Genomic DNA, 15,507 nt, shown 5'->3' with positions numbered 1-15,507 from the left:
TGTATAGAAATAACAGAGGTAAATACCATTTAAGCGTTGGATGTATAGTTTTGGAAATAAAGTTTTAATTACACCACGTAGATTCTACAATATGGTTGTACATGTGTAGGAAAGAAACGAAGCTTAGTTTTGTGGTGTATAACGTGTTGGGTTGATTAATTATGATTTATTGATCGATAATTTCTGTGACTTGAAGTCCAAATAAGATTGATAATATTTCTTCTATAAATTCTTCTTTATTGCCTCTATCGTGCAGGTTTCCAATAAGACAAACATAATACTGACTTAACCATACACCTTGCCAGCCACGTGCCGCAGCCAGCCAATGAGATCTTTTCTTAACACCAAAGCTTCTCAAGTCTGCTTAGAATGTAATACAGTCCTGGTCGAAATGCTGTTTATATCACTCACTATATATCAATTACTATAGTATGCACTGCCTTATATCGGTAAAGTGCGATCTATTAACTGTTTGTGTGACATTCCATTACGGGCAGAAAAAAAAATTAGTGTGAAAATAGACTAAGCAAAAACAGAAAATCATTTATCTTATCGTGATTTACTGTCATAAAAATTATCGTAGAATAGAAATGAAGTTATCTTTATTACTAATACAAAATTAAATATATAGAATATACTATGGAGGAAAATCAGTTCTTTATTACATACATTTGTTAGAGTGACTTAAGTTGATCCCCAGTAGCACAGTGGTGCGATCTAATACCACTAGATATTTGGGTTCGATATTCGTGGTAGGCAAAGCATAGATAGTCCTTTGCGTAGTTTGTGCTAAATAATAAACAACAGCCACTTAACTTTCTCACTGGGAACTTTTGTCTCTGCGATAATCATGTAAAATTACATGTTGGTAAATGTTATACTACTGCCTATTCCTACCAAATAAAACATGTAAGAAATATTTGGATTAGGTTTTTTATAACACAGAATCATCAGATAGAGACGCGTCAGAAAGTGGCAACTAAAGGTCCAATGTTAAACCAAGAATTTATAACCATATGTTATACGAGTCAAGTTAAAAGAGGGTGTGGTTTAGTACACGTGTACTAATTATGCAACAACAGATCTGGGAGCGTTTTACATGATCAGTTTGCCAATGAACGTGGATTTTACAACTTTCTACTTTGTAAATAATGTTATATATTATATAGATGTTTATGTTTTTGTCAAAGTTTTCTTTATGTTCGAAAGGTTAGGTCTATAACCACCAAAGAAATAAACGAATTATGAAATTATCAGTTACCAAAGGGAGTAATTTACCTGAATGAACATGAAATATAACCAGCAACAGGAATATACGTTTTAGTTTAATCAAAGTTTAATTTAGTTGAAGCTTATACATTCGCATGTTGAAGCCCCCAGTCTAAGCTATACAACAGTGTACAGTATACAACAGTATCTCATATGAGCTTTTACCTTATACCATACAGAATTTATGGTCCAAAAACTTCATATAGGTACGTGTTTCCTTACATTTTTAACATGTTTATATCTTTGTTTTTATCGTTTTATAACATTATATTTACTTAGAAACAGATATTGATTCGATGGTTTTTCTTTTTTATCTTTCTGGAGTTGAAAGCATCACTAAAAACCCAACAGAAGCTAGCTCTCGTGATTTGATGGGAAAGTATTTCGACATTTCACAAACAAGATGGGACAAGATCTTTACATTTGTGGCAGTTACAACATCTTCTTAAGTAATTAATAGTACCTTCCGATCAGAGATAGCTGAGTAGTTAAAAAAACAAAACAGACGAGCCATCATTATATCTAAATAAATACACTTTTTTACGTTTCAGCTTATAAAGAATTAGACATTTGGAGCTAAGTTTAAAATATCAATCTAAACATCAGTTTATCTAATTACTGCACTCTTCTTACTTTTCTACTTATAAAGGTAGAATGGATTATTTCATCAGTTGGGTATTCTCACTGCTAACGATATTTTCGGCCATAAACCCAATACTATCTCAAAAGATTCGACCACCTAAGAAGATTTAGGGTAATTCTAAACACATATATTAAACTAATGATGCTAAATATTAATTTTTATAATGAAATTATAACAGTTAAACATAAAAATAATAACACCTGGATTATTAGAATTTCCAACCAATACTATTAATAAGAGCAACTACAGACAAAGATTATGTTATATCTTGTCAATGCAACATACAATCATTAACATTTAGCTCTCTATAGTACCAAATGTATAAATTCAAGATAAATCCACATTTGTAGAGATAACCTGCCACCAGTGTATCCTACTGTCATGATTCATCTTCCGTCCCCCGTTCGGCCGATTAGATACTTGGCTGCATGTTGCAAGTGTAACGGATTTACTGTTACACATTTATTTTAATATATACTCTTGTTTCAATTTAATGCACTTAACGAATATTGTTAAATATGTGTTGCGCAAGTTTCGCCTGTTCTTTAAGTTTGTGGAAGGTTCTCGAGTGTAAGAATCAACAATATGTACGAAAACACAAGCGTATTGTTGGACCAGCTGAATTTTCGAGAATATAGCCTAATGGGTATAAAAACTAGCCGCAGCAACACGCGGAGACAACAGAATATTATTGGTCAGCTACAGTGAGTGTGCTATAAGCCTCGGAAGCTATAATTGTGATTAACACTTATTAATAGGAAAACTGCAGAATTTGATTAGGAACATTTATAGTTTTCGAACATTATAAACCGTTCAACTTCAGAGAATTAACTTCGAACATTGGTATTTTTACCAGGACATTAGATATCTTCATCAGTAAAAAGTGAGCTTATAAACTGCGTGAGGCTAACCAAAGATAGGGATAGCTAACTTTCTCGTAAGAGAAGTGTAACAATACCAACTAAGAATTAATTCGCTTGTTGTGGACGTGGACCGATGATACATTATTCAGTTCCAGACCAGATAGAAGACTGAATATTGTTTGTGAGTTTATAAAACGTTTCTATATAAATCATATACAATAACTATTTGTAATAACTGTTATTATAAATTGAATTGTTGTTAGTATACTAATATATGTATGTGTTAAGAAATAAAATCGTGTGTGTAAGTCTTGTTGGCAAATATCATAAATTTGAAACATTTCGACATGAAATTAATTTCAAAATTAAAATTTCCAGTTATTTGAAATCGTAACATGTAACGTGCATAGCAAAATAAATCGGAGATTCGTTTGAGATAAATTATGACACGTAACACAAGGCAGACAATCACGTATTTATTATGCTCAAATCATTGCATATTTTACGATATTTGCGCTCTAGCTCTAGACAACAGATCACAGCTCCTTTCAATGACATAACGATATGTGGATAACCAAATGAGTCTTTGTTCATTAGAACAAATCATAGAAGCGGGGCGGTGATAATTTAAAACTTCTAGACTCATGATCTTTTGTAAAAATATTGTCGAATTATTTTATAGAATTGAATGAATTTTGTATTTGAGTTTCGTAATGATTCGTTTGTTTCTTTGAAATCTTATGTAAATATACTGGAGGGCTATATGCGCTAGCTGTCTGTAATTCAGAATTAATAAAATAGAGTTAATCAACACCATTCCCCACCAGCTCTTGGGCTACATTTTTTCAACGAAAGATCGGTTTGACCACCACATTATAAGGCCCCCACATGTGAAAGGGAGAGCATGTTCGTCATTGAGATACGAGCTCAGTACCCGCATATTGCGAGTCGAGCGCCCTACAAACCAGAAAGCTTTTATAGCGAAAAACCCTGCTAAAAAAAAAACCGAATGAGTTTACAAACTCTTATCTAAGAACGTTTTGTTTGTTCATTCCAAATTTCACGCAAAGCTACTCGAGGGCCGTCTACACTATCTGTCCTTAATATAGCAGTGTGAGACTAGAGGGAAGGCAACTAGTCATTACTTCCAATCGCCATCTCTTTGACTATTTTTTTACCAATGTCTAACGACAAACAAACTATGTTGCGTTGCCGAGTAAGCTGTGAATATTTAAAAAAGTAAATTTATAACTTCATAGTTCAAAGTGTTTTATTGAAGACTTTAAATCTGAATATGCTGTTAATGACAGTGACATCTGCATAGTGATCGTTTACGTGTTTTACTCTGTAATGATAAAATCAAAAACCTTCTTTCTTCTGAAGTGAAATTCTATGGACTAAATTTTGAAGCTGTGTTCAAAAATCCTTGACAATTTCGTGTTAGAAATTTATCTATATAACTGCAAGCACAACTGACTCTTGGTGTGTTGAATTGTACTATAATCTGTCTGAGTAACTTTTGTAATGAATGAACTTTTTTTTAATAGGAAGAGTAACATAACGATTGGTAAAATCAAACGTTTCTAACGTTACAGTTTCAAAGTCTTTAATTCTTTCTTTAGATTGAATGGAATAAACGGTTACTGTCATCACATTATACAGTTATTAATACCTGTTCTGTTTGTTTCTTCTAATAACATTGCAGTATTTCTTTGAATGTTCATTAATGTATTTCAGACCATTACCAGCCACAACTGGCAATTTTCTCTTCGTATTATTTTCAATGCAAATACTAATCCTATATTTGTACAGTGTTTTGTGGAATCTAAAATAATTTAGGTATAAAATTGTTTGATTTACCCGAATATATTGCAAAGTCTGATAAAACTGAACAACTGAACTATGTTTTTTAATCAGACTTTTCTATTGCGGTTTAAAAGTACGTGTATGATTGTTTGCCTGAAAATTTTAATGTATTCAAATTAAACCCTAGTTTTTACATAAAGGTATAAATCTTCTTTTTTTATAAAGGAAAATAAAAATTATTAGCTGCCTTATCTCTCTAACGATGACATATTTACTACGTAAATAACTTGAATGATCGAAAAAATCTTTTTTTATTCATGGCACGTTTTGTTGCTATTAAATAAAATGTATTTAAATATGTCATGCATTTACTGAAAATCCCTAAAGACTAGATAAAGAATACTGTTTGAAAATATAAAAGACTTAAAAGTAATGTGTTGCGAAAAGTAAGACATCTTCGCTAGTTGGAAAAGGCGTTCATACCACAACAAATATTATCTACCAGTTATTATTTTCTCCAATGACCTAATAATAAACTTCCACATTTTTGTTTATTCACCAGTTCCACAACACAGGGAGCTATTAGATATATTGTTGTCGCAATGTGATGTTTTTTTTATAATTTAATTTAAAACAGTCCCAATTTCATACCAGCTGTATTAAGTTATTGGATTATCTTGTACGTTGACGAAGGCTTAAGTCAAAATGATATTCAATAATCACTTTTTTAAAATGATAATTGATCCCATTATTCCATTTTATAAAAAGGGAAAAGTCGTTGTGGTGGAAGGTACTTCTATCTGACTGCCGATTATGTGGTTAATAGTCCAAAGTTGGGGACAGCCGTAGGATTACCCGACCTGGTGATTTAGGCCCTGTCAAAAGATGGCATCCTGGCTAAAATTACGAATGTGAGAAACTACGTGGAGATAGTGCTTTAAAATATATAACCCATGAAAAGAAAATATGTCATGCTATTTGTTATTCAAGAGAGCAAATCGGACTTGTGATGATGAGCAAACATTGTTCAATCCATTGATAAATGGAATAAAGTTGGCCATGGAGAAAAAATTTAAAACTTTTACAGAGAGAATAAAGTTGGCCATGAAGAAGGCAGTTTAATCCTTTTACAGATGAAATAAGTTGGTCATGAGAACAACAGTTTAAACTTTGGACAGATGAAATGAAATTAGCCATGAGAGCAAAGCATTGACCATTGAACATATGGAATGAAATCAGTCAAGAGGACAGCAATTTAATCCTTTGTTAGTTAGAATGAATAACCAGTAAAGATAGGTGGAATGAATTCAATAATGAGAGAACAGTTTAAATCTTTTTTAGTTAGAATGAAATAGATCATGCAAGTAACAGTTTAATTCTTTGTCAGTTAGAATGAAATAGATCATGAAGGTAACAGTTTAATTATTTGTCAGTTAGAATGAAATAGATCATGAAAGTAACAGTTTAATTCTTTGTCAGTTAGAATGAAATAGATCATGAAGGTAACAGTTTAATTATTTGTCAGTTAGAATGAAATAGATCATGAAAGTAACAGTTTAATTATTTGTCAGTTAGAATGAAATAGACCATGAAAGTAACAGTTTAATTCTTTGTCAGTTAGAATGAAATCTCTCATTATGGTTTATCGGTAAATATGTAAGAACTGTAATAAAATATATTAATACAAAGAGTTTTTATATCACCTGAAGCGACACGCATGGCGGCAACATATAAACCACCACAAAATTGCAAATATATGACAAAAAATTTCAAATTGGCAGAAAAAGTGAATAGAATTCAAATTTTAACCCTGCAAAGATCTCCATGACCAAACAAGGGGACATTGAGGTAAAAATGTTGAACAATAGGATTACTTTTAAATCCTTCAGATACATCAATGAAATCTTACACGAGCAGCTCATTCTATTCTTATTCTAAGAAATTTCTTTTGTCTTTGTCTAACGTATCATTTTAAAGAACTTAGACATTCTAAGACCGATATCAAATAACAAAATATTAAAAAAACAGAAACGATAGTGATATTTGAATATACACAGCTGCAGTGAACTGGTTGCTCAAGAAAAGGTTGACTCAACTGCTCTTCCGAAACGTCAAGCGTGTAATTTTATGCTTTTGAAATGAAACTGAAAGCATAAAATCTAAATTTTAACTTAAAAGTTTCAATTAGGTAACATATAACACGTTCATGCATCATAATGTTTTGTACACTGTTAAGTGAATCGAAATGAGAAAAGCTTCGTGCCCTATACACAGGAGTACTATGTAGAAACTTACGTAAAAATACAGTTTACCCTGATTTTTCTAGATGTAATTGCTGTAATTTAAAATCCATTAAGCCATTATACTAACTTTAGCAAAAGCTCGTGCTTATCAGCTAGTGTTTCTTCTTTATCCACATGCATTACTACTATATTAGATTGGTCAAGAGATCACTTAGATTAACTTGTGTTTTTATCAAAATCTTATAAGTGAACCAAATCTGTTTATTTCAAGCTAGGTAGTAGCTTATTATTGATTCACCGGGAATGTTCGTTGTTCTAAATCAAGATAATCGTTACAAATATCCTAAAATGACACCAGAAAAATGAAAGAGTAAGCCAATCGGCAACAAAACATCTGCATTTTGCAGCATCACATACAGATGGATGCTACATTATGGTCTGAAAAAGTAGGCTCTGTTCTTTAGCTTAACAACCATAGTTTAATAATGTATTTTGAACTATTTGAATTGTAATCCCAGAACCTGTAACATTATTCACACACAAAGAACCTTATGTAAAAACTAGGCTCCACTCTTCATTCATTAAAACTGTAATTTGAATGATTTATCTTGAACCATCAGGACTATAAACACATAATCTGTAATATTTTTCAGACAGAGAACATTATGCATTGACTAGGCTCCATTCCTCTACCATTAAAACTAAAGTTTCAATGATGTACTTTGAACCATCTGGATTGTAAACACAGAACCTGTGACATTATTTAAACACTTAGAACATTGTCCACAAACTAAGCTCCATGGTTCTACTATTACAACTATAGCTTGAATAACTTACTTTGGACCCTTTGGATTGTAAACACACAACCAGTTACACCCTTTAGAAACAGAGGGCGCAGTGTACAAACTCGGTTTGTATAATTTGTTGAGACAAATGTCTTTAAAGTCATGCTTTTGTTTAATTTTCTCAAAGGGATGAAAAGTTGTACAACAACAGTATTTCGTCCTTGAGACAATGGTCAGTAGACGGTTAGCTTTTTATTTTTCTGTGACAATAGATGTATTTGATTCTCAATAGTACAATAAGATTTTAATTATGTATTGGAGAAACTTTTTTTTTTTTAGAAAGTCACTGGCGTACATCCACAACTTATCTAAGAAGGCAGAAGGAAAATAGTCATTAATTCTACAAAGGTATTTCGGTCAAACGGACAACTCGACGCTTTCTGCTAAGAATCGTAAACAACGAAAGAACAGCAGTGTTTTTATATCATGTTTACGAGTGTGGTACAAATTGACGTCGGGCTTAAAACAAGTCATCTATTCCAAAATCTGTTTTCTCATTGAAAAACAGCTGCTTGAGCATAAAGAGATTTGACTGAACTAATTCTCTTACATCTCTTCTGATTGGAGGTTTACAGGATTAACAGTTTGATGTGTCTTTTCGCGTGAAAAAGAATGAAGAAAAAGAAACCCATAAGTATTTTATCTGCTTCTACAAGAAGGCGAACATTTAAGAGCAGTAAATTAATTAATTTGTCTGTGATTGTTTTAATTGACAGTTTTGTTTTATGAATTAATCTATTTCAAAGGAATCTTACCAGGCAAATAAAACGTCTCATAAACATCAAGTAAACTCTGATAGATTAGTGTAACCAGTCAAATAATTAAGTACGACAATTCTCTCGGGTGTGTTTATATGTGTGTGTATTATTCTGTATAGCGATGACTTTAAAAGTGGCATTCTGCTGTGAACCTAGAATGAACATAATACCATGCTCCGTACATACAGCTGTTGCTATCAAATCACTCTTGCTGTGATAATGAGATTAGTTTTATGTCACTGAATAAAAAAAGCATAAATAAAGTTTTATTCAAATAAGTTTGTTTGAAATAAACTGTTTGATATCCTTTATTGTGAAACGAATCAACTACAAACAAGTTTCACAGAGTTGAAAAAATTCGCTGAAAAATTCAATGTTTGTTTTGTTTTTCGCACAAAGCTACTCGAGGGCTATCTGTGCTAGCCGTCCCTAATTTAGGAATGTAAGACTAGAGGGAAGGCAGCTAGTCATCACCACCGACCGCCAACTATTGGGCTACTTTTTTACCAACGAATAGTGGGATTGACCATAACATTATAATGCCCCCACGGCTGAAAGGGCGAGCATGTTTGGCGCGACGGGGATGCGAACCCGCGACCTCGGATTACGAGTCGCACGCCTTAACGCGCTTGACCATGCCGGGCCAATTCGGTAAGTAAAATTTCATTTATTAAATAGGTAAGTAAAACTTTGTTTAGTGACATTATAATAAGAAAAAAGTTTGTTAATTTGACTAGCATTTAGATAAATAATGCAGAGAAATAATACAGCTGGTCCATGTTTTGGAAATGTTCTTGTGTGGAAATTAATTGTTTAAGTTATTGATTGTCACGACTTCAAAGATAACTAATTCAAAAGAATTTTTTCTGCAGAATTCACTATATGTCAACTTTACCAAATACATTTCTCATCATCTTCAGTTGATTTTGGGTCTGTACTTAGACAATCATCTGTAGATTTTAAATGAATTGTTTGCATTCATTTTTTCTTTTAAAACGGTGTACAGTAAGTTTACAAAATTAACACAGTAAATTACAGGGTTAGATACCCCGCAATGAACGAAGCGCATATAGTGCTTAGTGTAGCTTTTTGCTGGAAATCAACAATAACAATAAAATTGGTGTACGCATCATTGACTTGTTCTATTTTCATTTTGTTGTGTAGTTCTCGAAATGTCTGCTATTTTTCTAAAGCCTTTAAAACTCAGAATAAAAATAATTTGGAAATGAATAACGTTGGTAATAAGTTTTGAATAATATATTCATAAACAACTATTGTAAACCATTTAAATCAAAAATTATTTTTAAACGAGTTAGTTCTAATAGCTTCAGGTAGTTATAATTATTAATTTTTTTTCAATAAACGTATAGCCTAAAAGTAAAGATACTTCAATTGGGCAACCAAAATCAAGCTTTTTATATATACCTATACCAAAACCATTTTCTAATAGCTCAGCGGTAATTCTGGGAGGCTTATCACGTTAAAAATGGGGTTTCAAACAATGGTTGGTCAGAAAACACATTGCTTATTGCGTAGCATTGTGATTAATAACAAACAAAATCTTCGTTAACCCTATTTGTTTCTGCACGAAAAAGTAATATCAACCCTTTAACATACTACATCATAACTAATGAAACTATAATTTCTATAAAAGCGTTATCTGAAGGGTATATAATTTTACTGTATAATACCGTATGAATGATCGGTACATAAAATGATCTTTGAGATATACACTAACCAACGTTACTACATAGAGAGAGAGTACTGAGAACATAAGATTAAAACAATTTCGGAGCCCTCTAACACCGTTACCATCCACGTCGCCACGTACTGTCATATTCTATCTGACGACTGCACATCTGTCAATAGCCCTGCAGCGTAACTTCATTACAAGAAGTTCCGTCGTCAGATTATTAGATCACGCCACTCTACCCTGCCGGCTTTCCATAATCCAGCTGGTGTACGAAGAAAACGGTTTCAAAGCACTACTTTTAACAGTCCTATTTTAGAGAATTTTATAAGCGCTGTGTCCAGCATTTGATTAGTGTGTTTTCGTATGGAATAGCAGGAATATACTTGCTGCATTTTCTAGTTACTTGACTTATGCAACGGTTTAACGAGGGGTATGACTGGATACTATATATATATTTGTAAACCTATACCCAGACAGCCTCGTTTCCAAATGGACATCCTTCTTATTTATGTTGCAAACTGATTCTTGATGCACGTGGGCAGTTATTCCATTGATTTTCCTGTTCGTGGATGCTTACCTGTTAAAAGACGTCGTACTTTGCTTGTTATGTTAAAGATTTGACTTGTTGTATAATTCTCTTTCTGTACGGTCCTGGTTATTCATGTTGATCCACATTTCTTTCTTTTCCAAAGTACAAGGGGCATCTTCATCTTGGGAATTCTAAATACCTTATCGCTACTCATGTTTATGTTCTGACTGTATCAATATTTTGCGTCGAAAGAGCTATTAGATATCCTTCCTAAAAGCGATCGATTATACTGTTAATAAAAGGCCAGATAAGGTCAGAATACGATTCGATTATACTGCTAATAAAAGGCCAAATAAGGTCAGAACGTGAATCGATTATACTACTAATGAAACGCCAGATAAGGTTAAAGTGTGATTCCAGTGACCGCTGTTTCACTGAAACTTGCTCATGTGCACATTCATGAGAGTTTTAATAAAATGTACTCAACCTCTTGTATATACGTATAGTTCAGATACAATTGTAGAAACCACTGAAATGTCCTAATATAGAACGAGGATGTCCATGGTTGTGCTAACGGCGGGTCATGTAGTATCTTGAGTGCAGTCTCAAGGGTATGACTTTAGTTATCAATGAATAAAAAATAAAAGTGTAGCCATTCTTCATTGAAGTTTATCAGAATTAAACACCAGAGTAATGCAGTAATATATAACGAACATGTGCCTTAAAATAAGCTCGATTATCAGTTGGGATGGCCAAAGTCCAATTCTTAAAGTACCCAAATTATGGAATAGAAGTTTCGTTGTTCACATAAAAATGCATTCTACGCTTTGGTTCCGTTGATGCGCAATAAGAGAAAGAGTTAAATCCCACTGAGCAGACAGACAAGAATGATCTAAGAATGTGCAGTAGATACTGTTGACTAACTGCCTTCTCTTTGGTCTGTAAGCTCAAAATTTTTGACGTCTATGTGAGATAAACATTGTTTAGCTTCGTACGGAAATATTAAATACAAGCACTACTTTCAGATTCATATTTTGTATATTTACCTGTTTGATTTAAGCCTGATTTTTTGGCTAACTAATTGGAACTGCCTCACAAACCTCCAGTTGGACAACTCAATCGTAAACGATGCTATTATAATTTTACACTGGAAATAACAATCCAGGGGTGTTAGATGTTGTCAATTTTAATAATAAAATATAAAGTTAAACTGGGGTGTTATGAAACTGTGAGACGTATCGTGTTTGAAAACTTAAAGGTTGGTTAATCGACCTAGTCACAGCAAGAAAATGATCTTAGTTTCAGCAATATCAGAATATTGAAATGTATCAGTTACACATAAAACGAGTGCGGACTCGTTATTGCATTCTTCCTCATTTATGGCTTCACCAAAAAGTGTTATATAAGGAGGTCAGCGAGATAAGTAGAACTTGTAGAGAAATTTATATGCAAAAAAGGCTCGTTTGGGTTGAGAAAATATTTTACATAGAAGAGCGAACAACGTTTCGACCTTCTTAATCGTCAGGTTCACAAAGAAATAGGTAACTGACCGAAAGCTGACCACATGTTTGGAAGGGGTTGTGTAACTGAATGTCCGAATGTAGAGGGCGGTGTTAGATGTTTGAATATATAATTTTATTTATTTTATTATATTAATATAGGTATAAAGACGTTCCTTTATATTGGTTTATTTTGGGTTTAAGTTGTTGTATAAGTAAGGCTTCTTTAATTTTGCGTTTGTTTATGTTTGTTTCTTTATTTAGTATTTGAGTGTTTTCTATGGTTATGTTGTGTTTATTTGACTTGCAGTGTTTGAAAACGTGTGAAGGTGACTTTTTATGTTCTTTGAATCTGGTTTCCATTTCTCTACTTGTTTCTCCAATATAGAAGTCGTGGCAGTTATCACATTGTATTTTATAAATAATGTTGGTGTGGTGTTTGTCAGTGTATTTTTTACATAGTATATACCTCAGTTTTGTGCCTGGTTTTTGAATAAATTTGGTATTAACTGGAATGTCATATTTTGTTACTAGTTTTTGCCAAATGTTGGTTATTTGTCTGCTGATGTCAGGAATATATAGTATACAGCAGTATATGGTTTCGTGATTTTTTGATTCGTGAGATATATTTACTTTTGTTGGTTGATTTTGCTTTCTGTCTAGATGTGTGCGTATAATGTTTTCTACGGTTTGTGGAGGAAACTTATTGATGTTGATGAAGTATTGTTTTATTTTGTTTAATTCATCGTTAATTTTATCTGGTGAGCATAGTTTTATGGCTGTGTTTATTTGGTTTCTTAGTATGTTGAGTTTTTGTTTTGTTTCATGTGCTGAGTCCCGAGGAATGTATAGTCCAGTATGGGGGATTTTTCGGTGGATTTCTGTTTTGAATTGTGTGTCGGTTCTTGTAATTTTGAGGTTAAGAAATGATATTTGATTGCTTTCTTCCTGTTCACATGTGAAGTTAATGTTGGGATGTATAGAGTTAATGTGATTGAAAAAATTAAGTATGTGTTCTGTAGATTTGAATCCCGCAACCGTGTCATCTACATATCTGTACCAGTATAGTGGTGGATGTAATGCTGTGTTAATTATGGACGGCTAGCGCAGATAACCTTTTTTAACGAACATAATATTTTTAAAATACTACATTTTCCAACCTCAAAACAATATTCGAGAAGTCTATAAAACGGAAGTATAAAATAGCCACTGTGAGCGTGGACTCATCAGTATCTGTTTACTCAGGAGACAAAAAATTTAAAAATGTCATTCAAGCACAACTTAAATTTTTGTTTACACATAACAAAAACAGCATGATTTTCATAAGGGGTTTGCTTTTGTTCATTGTGTATCTTTCTTAAATATGTCTATACGTACACATAATAAGAAATCGATGAAACAAGTCATGTCAAAATAAATTTTCATGCAAGTTTTAAAAATAAACTGGATACTATTTTTAACTGAAGATTATATGTATGTTACTGTCATACATATATAGATTCCTTTTAATAACTATTTCTGGTTGCTATATCATAGAAGGCACACACGTGCACTATCATTTGGAACTTTTAATCTTAAACAATGTATTGAATTGGTTAGGCGTTATGTCTGTGTGAACAAACTACCAAAGACTTCTGAAGTGAATGTACTTCCCTCAGATTAAATCAAAGTATTTGTTTTGGCCATAACATATACATGCAAAAACGGCTTGTTTGGGTTGAGAAAATATTTTACATAGAAGAGCGAACAACTATGTAAAATATTTTCTCAACCCAAACGAGCCGTTTTTGCATATAAATTTCTCTACAAGTGGGTTTTCTCGACATCACTGAAGTAGAACGTGTGATAAAATATTATATTATTGGTCTGTTTAGTGTTGTTTAACTTTTTTATTTCTGTCCCAATTTAAAAGTTTTAAGAAATGATATTTTGATATCGTTATGATGCTACGAATAACTTCCCAAGGCTGCAACTGATTTTCTAAAACACTGTTAGAGGTAACTCTAAGGAACATTTAGTGTCTTAGCAGAAATAACCCTAGAAACTTTAGCAGTACCAACTTAACCCTAAGAAATGTGAGAAGAACCTAGTAATAAACGAGAAAAAAAACTACTGTTATTCATTTCAATAAAGACAAACACGCTATTTTCTCAAAACTATGGAACTTTTTTTTTTCAATATCAATCGAACGAACTGAACAACAATAGGTGTTATTGTGAAGTACACATTTGGCAGTCAAACGACAAGTGATAAGAAAATATCAACCGATAAAGTTGAAGACACATTGAGAAGTAGAGAACGTACTTGGTTCTTTTCATCAAGCCTTATAAAGATGCACTATCAAAACGTGACTTGCCAACTTAATAAAGGCTTCACGTTGACTTGATTGTCAGAAGTCAACCTCCTCTGGTGACATTGGTCTCTGGGGAAGTTATCTCTATTTCCTTCAACAAATATATAGAGAATAACTAATAGTAACATTTCCAAGGCGGCTTATATCAACGTGGACTAACACACTTTGTATTAGATACAGAAGCAAAACGTTTCATTCGCCACTAAGACTAAAGATGATTGGATCGCCATGAAGAATCCCTTTATAGGCATCTTCGACTTCAAATGTCACAGAGTTAGCCTCGAGGACTGGTAATAATCTTAGCAATATTCCCCGGTGACTTTTTCTTTTTTACCACAAAATCTAGGACGTGTAATAGATTAATGCAGAATGCACCTTTTCAGTATCAGAAGAATTGATGTGTTTGTTAAGCCTCTCCTGTTTCTCTTGAAATAAGAGAATAAATGACGATTTTTTCTTAAAATGGTTTACAGGTACAAACTTAGAAAGGAGTAGATTACGTCATGAAATTAACATATGCATGTACTACCTGCTTTTAAGAAAATACTGCAAGAACACAAAACGCTACCAATCTGATGTGTCCTCAATCCTCATATCCTTAAACAACGCCCCTCTAATTCTCGCATATGTTGCCTTCATTTTAGAAAATTAAGATAATATGCATAAGACAGCAACAATAACGTAAGTATTTACCTATGACAAAACTCAAATGTAAATCTGAAAGAGTATTACTCGAAAAAAATATTACTACGATCAAAGATTTACATTACAGATTTTATTCGTGTCAGTTTGATGTTAATGGGTTGCTGAGACGTGTAGGTGAGTTGTGAGTCATCATAAGTAAAACAAAATTTAAAAAATCACACATTTGTCAACCTGACTGACCCATCAACCCTGTTTGAGTGGCAAACCTCTTTCCTGTCTTTAACTTATGTGAATCTAAGTAAATATAGTTGGATTACTCTACCTTGACTAAACTCTGTTTTTAGTTTTGCTTCTAACCTTG

The 15,507-nt window shown here is 32.8% G+C and overlaps 1 long non-coding RNA gene across 1 annotated transcript in view; it reads left to right on the top strand.

Annotated features, from left to right (window-relative positions):
* The window catches only part of LOC143238696 (uncharacterized), a 54,841-nt gene extending 46,252 nt beyond the window's left edge, over positions 1–8,589 (top strand). The window contains exon 4 of the long non-coding RNA XR_013020717.1: positions 7,949–8,589. This is a non-coding gene — a long non-coding RNA (uncharacterized LOC143238696). The remainder of the gene's footprint in view (positions 1–7,948) is intronic.
* The last annotated feature ends 6,918 nt before the right edge of the window (positions 8,590–15,507 follow it).

The sequence above is a fragment of the Tachypleus tridentatus genome, chromosome 13 (assembly GCF_004210375.1).
Source record: "Tachypleus tridentatus isolate NWPU-2018 chromosome 13, ASM421037v1, whole genome shotgun sequence".
Lineage (NCBI taxonomy): Eukaryota > Metazoa > Arthropoda > Merostomata > Xiphosura > Limulidae > Tachypleus > Tachypleus tridentatus.
Note: the sequence above shows the minus strand (reverse complement) of the source record. Positions and strands in the feature narration are given on the sequence as shown.